Source organism: Sminthopsis crassicaudata, chromosome 2 (genome assembly GCF_048593235.1).
Source record: "Sminthopsis crassicaudata isolate SCR6 chromosome 2, ASM4859323v1, whole genome shotgun sequence".
Taxonomy (NCBI): domain Eukaryota; kingdom Metazoa; phylum Chordata; class Mammalia; order Dasyuromorphia; family Dasyuridae; genus Sminthopsis; species Sminthopsis crassicaudata.
In genome coordinates, this window is record NC_133618.1 from 216,537,204 (window position 1) to 216,547,403 (window position 10,200).

General features: G+C 45.7%; 1 protein-coding gene across 2 annotated transcripts in view; it reads left to right on the forward strand.

Moving 5' to 3' along the window:
* Positions 1-10,200, forward strand: part of CMIP (c-Maf inducing protein) — a 265,212-nt gene that overhangs the window by 235,284 nt on the left and 19,728 nt on the right. The gene's annotated exons all lie outside the window — the stretch shown is intronic.

Below are 10,200 nucleotides of genomic sequence, written 5' to 3' on the forward strand. Positions count from 1 at the left end.
ACTATGTTTGGTGCTATTTAATGTGAAAAGCTGAACTAGACTTGCACAAATGTGATTTATATATACAACTTTTCAGAAACATAGCCATTGTAGAATGAGATACACCTATAGCGTATTAGATTGGCTATCTGATTTATGCTTAAGTTCTATCTAAGATATAGAAATGCTTGCTTATGATTCCCTGAACTACTTTTTTATGGAGGTCCCTTATTCAGTTTTTTTAGCTTAGATATTTGCCCTTATTTTTCCTCTTTAAATGTACTGGGATTGAGAGTCTGATTTAAATTTAGGAGAATTCCATTGTTTACTGGGAGGAATGGATACAGGAAAATGGAAGCATGGGACATACATACTGAGTGCATTTCTGTGCTTCAGAAGAATCACCATTGTTTGTGAGGATAATACATGCAAACACAAAACCGGCGAAACAGTATCATCCTCTGGTTTTGAAAAGATCGCTTGCAATTTCAGGGAGTCCCTTGTGAACATGTTGGCTAAGTTCTTAAACTTCCCCGTGCCCCTTGTCGCATTACTGTCAGTGGGCTCAGTCTCTTTATCTATCTGAGAAATAGGGGTGAGTGCACCTAAAGGGATGATAGAAGATCTCTGTTTTCAATGCTTCCAACCGTAGAGAAACTGACTATATGTTTAAAAGGGCTCTGCCATCCCACAGTTTCACAGATTTCCAAATCAGGTATCTGAGAGTTTCTCAAAGATGGAGTCTGCCCACGGGGTTTCTGCAAATCCGGAAAAGCAGTCATTAACCTTCTGAGTAGCAGTTACAGCCAGATCATTCTGGGACATGAACAGCTGGCCCCTTCTTGCTGGAGTCTCATTACACCAATTCAGGGCTTCATTTTGGGCAAGTCCAGGCCCTCCTAGAGTGTTGCTCAAGCCAAGGCCCCAGCCATGCCGCACATTTTGTGTTCACACTAGGCCCCAGGATTCGAGCTATTTTCCATAAACACTGGGAACTCCCAGACCTTCTGCTGTCTTGGGTACTGACTCATATTTCTCATTAAGCACCAAGGCTTTGAGTTTCATCATGCGGTTGACACACATTTTTATAAGCACATTCATGAATGAGGACCTTGTTCTTCGTAGCTCCCCTCCGGGCCTCCCCTTCGGCCCCAGAGCCGTGTCACCAGCTGCCGTGTTCTGGGAATGGATGGGCGGCCAGGACACAGAGGGGTGCAGGAACGTGAGGGTTAGAGTGTCTAACTCTTAGGAGGAGCTTGCTTAATATTTGTTTCTGATCGTGATGGAGAACCGGTCTTGGCAAAGAGCTGTTTAACATATTGGGGAAATAAATAAAGCAGATAATTCTTTGTGAAGCATGTACAAAATAGGAGCTGAGGGTGAAAGGGCTGTGGTAGATGTCTTCCAGCCCAGAAGGGTTTCCTGGGGAAGGGAGTTAGTTTTTTTTTTTTTTCAGCTTCAGAAGGTAGGATTAGGTGCAATGGAAGATTTAGGGAAATGGATTTCAGCTCAGTGTTAGGAAGAACTTTATGATAGGTGACTGTCCAAAAGTGAAACAGACTTGCACATGAAGCATTGTAGAGACCCCTCATCGCCCGATGTCGAGAGAGAGAGAGAGAGAGACAGAGAGAGAGAGAGGAGAGAGACAGAGAGAATCAATCATCTGGGATGGAATGTGACAGAAAGTATTTCTATCCTGAGCTGGAGCTTGGAATAAATTGGCCTCTAACGTCTCCACTAGCTATAAAATTTTTTGAGAACAAAGTGCTTACTGAAAGACCATAAAGTATAAATATGGGTACCCAGGTTCATACTCTGAGGAAAGTGTGGGAAATTAATCGGTGGTCTTCCCTGAGCTCTGAGGTTAGAAGCCAGTGCTCAGAATGAATGTCCTGACTCATAGCCTCAGTTTCAGTTCCGTATGCGGGGTGAAGCTGTTGCTTGCCCTGAGATTCTGGTTTTTCCCTTCATTTTTGTTGTCCAGTCATTTCAGTCTTACTCAATTCTTCACGACCCTGCTTGAGGTTTCCTTGGCAGAGGTATTGGGTTAGTTTGCCATTTCCTTCTCCAGCTTGTTTTACAGATGAGGAAACTGAGGCAAACAGAATTAAATGACTCGCCCAGGATCACACAACTAATAAACACCTAAGGCCACATGGGAACTCAGGAGGATATTCTGACTTTAGGCCTGGCACTCCATCTGTGTGCCACTTAGCTGCCTTCCTTTACATCTCTGTTTGGTGGAGATACACCTGCCAGGCTGTAAATGATAGCCCATTATTGAGGTTTAGTCATCCTTACAGCCTAGAAATGTCCATTCCAGTCCATCAGCCAGCAGCCCTCACTCAGTTTGAGTGGACACATTCAATAGGAAATCATGTCCACAACCGTCACCCTCTCAGAGCTTCCGATCCAAATGAGGGCTGAAATAAAGCCACAGACTACCACACACAGGACCGTGGAGCTAGCCCCGGAAAAAGCCGAGCGACCATCCCCCCTACTCCTGTCCCTCACTCAGGAGAGAGCTCAGAGGATCTGCCCAGTCATGGAGCCTTTGTCTTCCGGACTGAAAGGCAGCCGCCATCCATGAGATCCATTTAAGTAAGAGGGGCACTCGTAGCTCTGTTTCCTAGTGCTTCCTCACAGCAGCTCCTCGAGGTAGAGATGGCCCAAGCAGGAGTGTGACTCTTTTATAAATGAGGAAACTGGAGAAAAGGGGAATTAGCCCGAGTCCCACGAGTCAGAGTGTCAGAGCCAGGGTCTGAAGCAGCTACTGGAGCACCTACACTCTTCTGTTGTACCACAGTGCTCCTTTATAGAGCTCACTTCTGGAGGTCAGTGCGATGGTTCTGGGGGGAGCTGCCACAGGGGTGACCGGAGGGTATGTCAGCAGAAAGGATGGGAGATTATGACAAGCTGGGGATGATAAAGTGTGATTGTGCAAGTCAGGAACAGAGTTGGTTTGCCATGCTGGTGAAGGCGGGTTCAGAGCCATGTGGGATATCTGGGGTGGGGAGTGGAAACTGAGGTGCAGCAGGGCATGAAGGCAGCTTGGCAGAAAGTGAGGGGCTGTGATTATTTGCAACTCAACAAGAGCAATGGGGGCATTTTGCCTTTGAGAATGCCCTATCTCCAATCGGAAACTCTTTAATCAGCACAATCTCTTCCCCAGTCGTCTGGGGAGAAAAAGAGGCCCCGTTCTCCTCCCACCATTGTGATCTCTAACTCTAAAGGCCATCCATTTCCCTTAGCTATAGGCTTTTCTAATTGTGTCTGCATAGTCCATCTTAGACTCCAGAACCAGCTCTTCCAGTGAGACCCTCTCTCTCCTGAAATCAGAAATCACTTCAGGAGGCAGAACTCCTTACCTAAAAGTGTTACCTTTACGCATATGGAAGTAAATGAGGAAGAAACTGAAATAATAAGCCAGACTCGCGGGTCTGGTGAATGACCGCCGTGTAGAGCTGGAACAAATAGTAAGATGTGTGCAGAAGTTTTGCCTGGTTTTCTAGTTACAACATTATTATAGGAAGTAGGGGGTGGAGCTGGGGGTGATTTGTGTTGTGTAGCTCTTTGCATGGCCTGGATACTTCATAAATGCTAATTATGGAAACAGAAGCTTTCTCTCTCGGGAACTCAAAGCACTCTAGAGAGATTATAACCAGGGAACCCATTCAGTAACCCTGGAAAGAAGGAAGAGTCAGTACGGTTCCTAATTTTGCAGCTTAAAGGAAAGCACAACAAAGGAGAAGGATTCACCTAGTGTTACACAGTGACTAAGGGGAACAAGACACAATTTCTAGCTCAGGCCTCCTCGTCAGCTCCAGGCACTTTCTCTAGGTAGAAAACATATTATGTTTAGCAAGAGGCAGATGAGGGCAGCGCTGAAGAGAAGAGGAATAAATTGCTTTCTAATATCCTTGTTCCATGCCTTTTTCATCATTGAGGCCAAACAGATAATCACTTTGATTGTCTTCTCAAGACACTAGGAAGTTTCCTGCAGGGGACTCCCTCACTGGTTCCGCAGCCCCCCTCACTGGTTCCAGAGCTCCCTCACTGGTTCCGCAGCCCCCCTCACAGGTTCCGGAGCCCCCCTCACTGGTTCCGAAGTCCCCCTCACTGGTTCCAGAGCTCCCTCACTGGTTCCGCAGCCCCCCTCACTGGTTCCGAAGTCCCCCTCACTGGTTCCGGAGCCCCCCTCACTGGTTCTGCAGCCCCCCTCACTGGTTCCAGAGCCCCCCTCACTGGTTCCGGAGCCCCCCTCACTGGTTCCGAAGTCCCCCTCACTGGTTCCGGAGCCCCCCTCACTGGTTCCAGAGCTCCCTCACTGGTTCCGGAGCCCCCCTCACTGGTTCCGAAGTCCCCCTCACTGGTTCCGGAGCTCCCCTCACTGGTTCCGGAGCTCCCTCACTGGTTCCGAAGTCCCCCTCACTGGTTCCGGAGCCCCCCTCACTGGTTCCGGAGTCCCCCTCACTGGTTCCGGAGCCCCTCTCACTGGTTCCGGAGCCCCCCTCACTGGTTCCAGAGCTCCCTCACTGGTTCTGGAGCCCCCCTCACTGGTTCCAGAGCTCCCTCACTGGTTCCGAAGTCCCCCTCACTGGTTCCGAAGTCCCCCTCACTGGTTCTGGAGCCCCCCTCATTGGTTCCGGAGCCCCCGCTGCGTTCCCCAGCTGGCCATCTCCACACTCTGAGGGCTCCGAGTAGCCTTCCCCACCCTGTTTGGGATGGTTGCCCAGGGCTGCTTTTGTGTTTTGATTTGTTGGAGCTGCACTTCAGAATAACTTCTGCTCTGAGAGCAAATGATAGCCACGACCTGGTGGGAAAGTTTGAAGGGCAGGTGTAAGGGGTGTCGGGTATCTCATATTTCATAAAGAACTGCGGTAGGCGGTCTCGAAGGGAAATGCCCCCAGGCAGTGTCTGTGACTGACCGTGTGGGCTGGGGGCTTGGCCCCTTCTCTGCCTCCTGGGCTCCCCTCGTTGAGCCCCTCCTTAGCGGTGCGAACCCACAAAGATGCAGATGTGCCCACAGACTGTTTGGGGCATGTACATTCACTCAAACCATCCTTTTCAGGGGGGATTCACACATCGGCTAGGAACGAGGAGATCTTACAGATTCATTGCTGTCTCAGAACATGCTGAGATGCACTGGATGAACTCTATTCATAGACAGACCAGGCTGTACTTAGGGGGGGTGCTGTGCAAGTCCTTCCATTACCGAGTCAGCTGAAGAAAGGCAGACTGCCGTGCTGTGACTCACATTGTCCCTTGGCCCTCTGTTCCCAGGAACTTTCTACTCCCTCTATTCCTGCCTTAGTAGGATAGTCATCAAATCCCAGTACTTCTTTCCCTTTCTCTATCCCCGGTCGTCCCATCCACTCTTCTAACCTTCATTCAGTACTCCAGCAAATTGTTTGGGAGCGTTCTGGCTATTCCCTGCTGTGGGACAGACCTCTCAGTGTTCCGGGAGCTGACCCGTCCCAGCGGCTGAAGGCAACTCGTCCAGACTAGAAAGAAGGACGGCTCTGCCGCCGTATCTGAGAGGGACCCTGCTCCTACCAGGCTCGGAAAGCGCGAGAGCCCACTACGAAAACGGTTTGGGCGAGAACGCTGCCATCCGCGGGGTTTCCCTGTAAGCCCACTCTGGCCTCTCTCTTCAGTTGCCTGGCTCAGCGATAGGTGCACCAGGACACTAAATTGCCTCCCAGAGACCACCACACATGTTGTGGAGGGAGGGAGGTGGAGGGTTACTGTGGGCACCCCCTAAACCTAAAGAAAAGAAACCTGCCTAAAAGACCTGTGCCCACTGGGAGGCAGGGAGCCAGGCAGAGGGTGCCAGCTTATTCCCTGTGCCATCAAGGGAACTGTCTGTGTCTGATGTGATTAGAATGTGAAGCCATTTGACCTTTACTGGAGGAATCCACAAAGAAGGGTTTATTTTGAAATCTGAACTGAGCTTTTGCTGGGTGTGTACCTGGCCAGGTCCGATGCCTTCCCATCTAAGACATCAGGGATTTCTGTGGCCTTCTCTGTGGCTTCTCTTTCCCCCACCCTGAGACAGTGGGCAGATGTGCTGGTGGAAGTCAGGTTCCAGGAATGGCAAGGGCGAGGCTTTCCTTTCAAGCCTCTAGCAGTGTCTCTGTGACTGACAGGTTCTCAGGTGCCTTTCCCTGCTGCGGAATGAGGAGGGCACAGTGACCCACGCTGCCCTCCCTCCAAACCACACTGGCTTTTTGTGGTTAGCAGCAAGGGTAGGAGAGGCCACTCGTGAAGGCATTTACCTTCTGAAGCCTTCTGGGAAGAGAGGGTGACATCAGAGCAGAACGGAGAAGGAGCCCAGGGCACCCTTGCTCCGTGACCCTCTCCTGGTCTGTTGTCTCTTGCTCAAGGTGAAGAACTGGATTCCAAATTACTGCATTTAGCTGGTGCCTTTGGGGCCCTCCTACCCCAAAGAGCAGCCTGGACCAACCAGTTTTCTATGTGTTCACCTGAAGATCCAGCCTCCAGATGCTGGAGGTGACAAAGGCACAGAAGAAAGATGGTTCATTCTGCATTTTCTGTGCTGAGTACTGCAGAAAACTTGACCTCAGACTATTAACTGAAATTTAGCCCAACCCAAAGAATCCATAACAGTGCCCAGCTTCTTTAAATGTTTGGAGATGAATGAAAAAAACAGATCTTTAACAAGTATTTAATCTAACTGTTGGTACTTGTAGAGCTTTTACTCCATTGAAGTTTTGAATTATATAGAGATGTGATCAAGTTTGCCATAAGTGCTTGAAAGGAAAATCCAGATTTGTATAGAAGTTAGATTGGCCAGAAAGCTGATCAGAAAGACCTAAAATCTAATTCTGCCTCAGTCACTAACTAGTTTTGTGACCCAGAGCAAACCAGCCTCAGTTCCCTTCTCTGTAAAGTGGGGATATTGTTAGCCCCCACCTCCCAAGGTTGTTATGAGGATCATATGAGGTATGTTCAGATATAGATAAAGATGTAGATTTATAGATATATTACATACACGTAAGGTAGTTTGCAAACCTTTAAAAAGTATGTAAATGCTAGTTGTTACAATGTTCACTCAAATTGATTTGTCATAGGATTTCTAATTAGGCAGTTCTTCAATGTCTTTGTAGTGTACTTTGTCATTTTATTATTTTTAATGTTAATAATAATAGGTGACATTTATACAGAACTTTAAGATTCATAGAATGCTTTATAAATATTATCTCAAATATTATGTCTTTGCCCTAGTCAGTTGAGTTGGACAGTCTCTTGTGAATGGTATTGGATAGATGAAAGGCTTTATATTTAGGTGTGAAGAATTGCTCATGCTTTGACTCCAGGATTTCAGTATTAATCTTACACTTGTCTTTTCCATAATTCATCCACTTATCTCAGGCAATAAACCTCTTCTGGGAACTCCTCTCTCTATTTGTTCAGCTTTAGAAGAAGCCTTTACTCAAGGGCCTCCAGTGCATGGTCTAAATTCCAAAAAATGAGGCTGCTGCTACTTGGCTGTGAATTTCTTGGGCACAGAGATATATATCTATATCTATATTTAGATATAAATATAAATATATTTATATAATGCGTACAGTGTCAGCATAATGTTCCAGGTATTGTCTGAGGAGCACAGACTAGTGATACTCGCAGATCTCTTGCTCTGAGCATGCTTGGGGGCAGGTACCAATGGGAGATGATTGTAGGAGGGGGCCCCATCCAGAGGGCTCTTGAGATGGGAGGTAAGGAGTGAGGGAGGGGACTTTAATCCAGTTAGTAAGGAAAATCCTGCACCTGGTGCCTCATGTCTCACCCAACATGAGATAGGTCCAGACATTCCAGGCTACTATGTGTCATCCTATACCTCTGGGGTGACACAGATGGCTGTTTAATTATTCCATCCGTCCACAGACTTTCATTGCTACTATGTATAGTTCACTGTCCTAGGTATTAAGGTGATAAAGTAATTTGGATCAGGGATGCTTAACCTTTTTTGTAATAATCTGGTGAGTCCTATGGAGCCCTTCATAAAATAATGTTTTTAATATAAAATTAAATAATTACAAAGGAACCCAATTCTAATGAAATAGTTATTGACATTATTTTTTAAGTTTATAGACCATAGGTTAAGAATCCCTGGTTTGGATAAGATATAGTTCTTTCTCTTATAAAATTTACATTCAATAGAAGGCAACAGGAGATATACTCTGTACTTGCTACATGAGAAATTTGTTAGCGTACAAAGAGCTGCTTGGAGGTTTGTTAATGACTTGGGAGAGTTTGGCTTTCAAGAATGAGTAGGTGCCTCTTACAAAGCTGTTAATTCTCTTTTTATAATTTTCTTGCATCACTCTCATTTCTTTTCACAACCATTCTTATCTCTTTCTTAACATTGCTAGGAATTACTGTAGGTCTTGTACCCAATTAGCATTTTTTTCTTTGAGACTTTGCTTATATCTATTTTCACATTCTTATCTTCTGAGTTTGTTTCTTGGTTTTCTCTGTTGCCATTGTAGTTTTTTATGGTCAAGTTCTTATTTTGTATTTTGCTCATTTTCCCAGCCTATTTTTTGACTTTGAACCAGTTGAGCTCTGCTCATCTATGGATAGAGAAACACATCCCATGCTTTTGACTTTTGTGTGCTGTTGTTTTCTTTCCTTTTTTAAATTAATTTTTATTTTCAAAAATATCCATGAATAGTTGAGGAAAAAAACATTCCAGATTTAAGAAATAATGGAAGCAAAGGCCGAAAAGCATAGTTTGTTCACAAACCCAGCTTGAGACAACATTCATAGAGGAGAGGAATTTGAAATTAAGCTGGAAATGTAGGTTGGCACTACATTGTGCCTGTCTTGAATGCCAGGTGAAGTAAAAATTAAGGCTTTTGGAAGAGAGGTTTGGTACAGAAGGAAAACTAGACTGAAAGTGGTATGAAGGATGTGTTGGAGACAAAAGATGATAAAAAGTGGGGAAACATATTAGGAAACTACTTCAGTAATACAGGTGGATGGTAATGAAAACCTGTACAGGATGTTGGCCCTGGGATTGGAGAGAAGGGAATGGATGAAAGAGATGTTGTGAAGATAAGTACAGTTTGGTATAAGCAGTGAAGAGAGTGTGAGATAACCTGGGGGTTGAAAATGTAGGAGACTGAGTGAATGGTGGCAACAAAGAAAGAAGTAGAGAGAGAGAAGAAAAAGACCATGGAAAGGAGAACCAGCCTGATAGCCAGAGTGGTGAACTAATGTCCAGGCAGGCACCATATTGTCATGAAAGCATGCTGTGTGTGGTAAAAGATGCTCCCGGGGTTCAGGACTTGCAGGGTGCAGGCTGTTGGCTCTTTTTGGAGACCACTGTTCATGTGAGCGTGACCAGTAGGACCAAGTCTACTTATCCTCTGCCTGGTGAGTCACCCCACTCTTTTGGGCAGTTCCAGGGAATGGGATTTGGTCAGGGAGTCAGAAGCAGGTGAGTTCCCTGGTGTTTTGTTCAGATTGTGCCCAAAACCAAGATGAATGTGAGTTGAAGAAGCTATGGAACCAATAGTCTATTTTATCATCTACTTACAAACTGTAGAGATGACAATTTAGGAATCTTTGCCCTTTCTGTTAAGGGTTTCTACTGATGGATAAATTCTGTTCTGCTTTCTCAAAATGACAGCATCTTTGGTTGGTTTTGCTGAATTCTTTCCCCTTCCAACCCTTTTTAAAAAGTTTCTTTGTTTTAAGAGATAGCATACTAAGTAGGGGAGTGAGAAGGTAAATAAGAAGATAGATTAGTAAATGAAGGTGATGTAGGAGTAAAAGATCAATATTCTTTAAAAGTAACTACATTTTTAGATAGGTATATTGGAAGGAAAAAAAAATCATTTGACTGCAATATGGCAGGAAAGACTTCTCTATTCCCTTTGCTATGACTTATCACATATATGAAAGATCATAGGAGTCAGATTGATAGGATACAAATTCTACACCTTGGTATATACACATGCACACATGCTCTACCTTCATGTGTCCCCATACTCACACTTGCATTCACACTGTTTCATGATTCTCTGTCTCTGTCTCTGTCTCCCTCTCTCTCTCTCTCTCTCTCTCTCTCTCTCTCTCTCTCTCTCTCTCTCTCCCTCTCTCTCCTCTCTCTCTCTCTCTCTCTCTCTCTCTCTCTCTCTCTCTCTCTCTCTCTCTCCCTCTCTCTCACCTCTCTCTCTCTCTCTCTCTCTC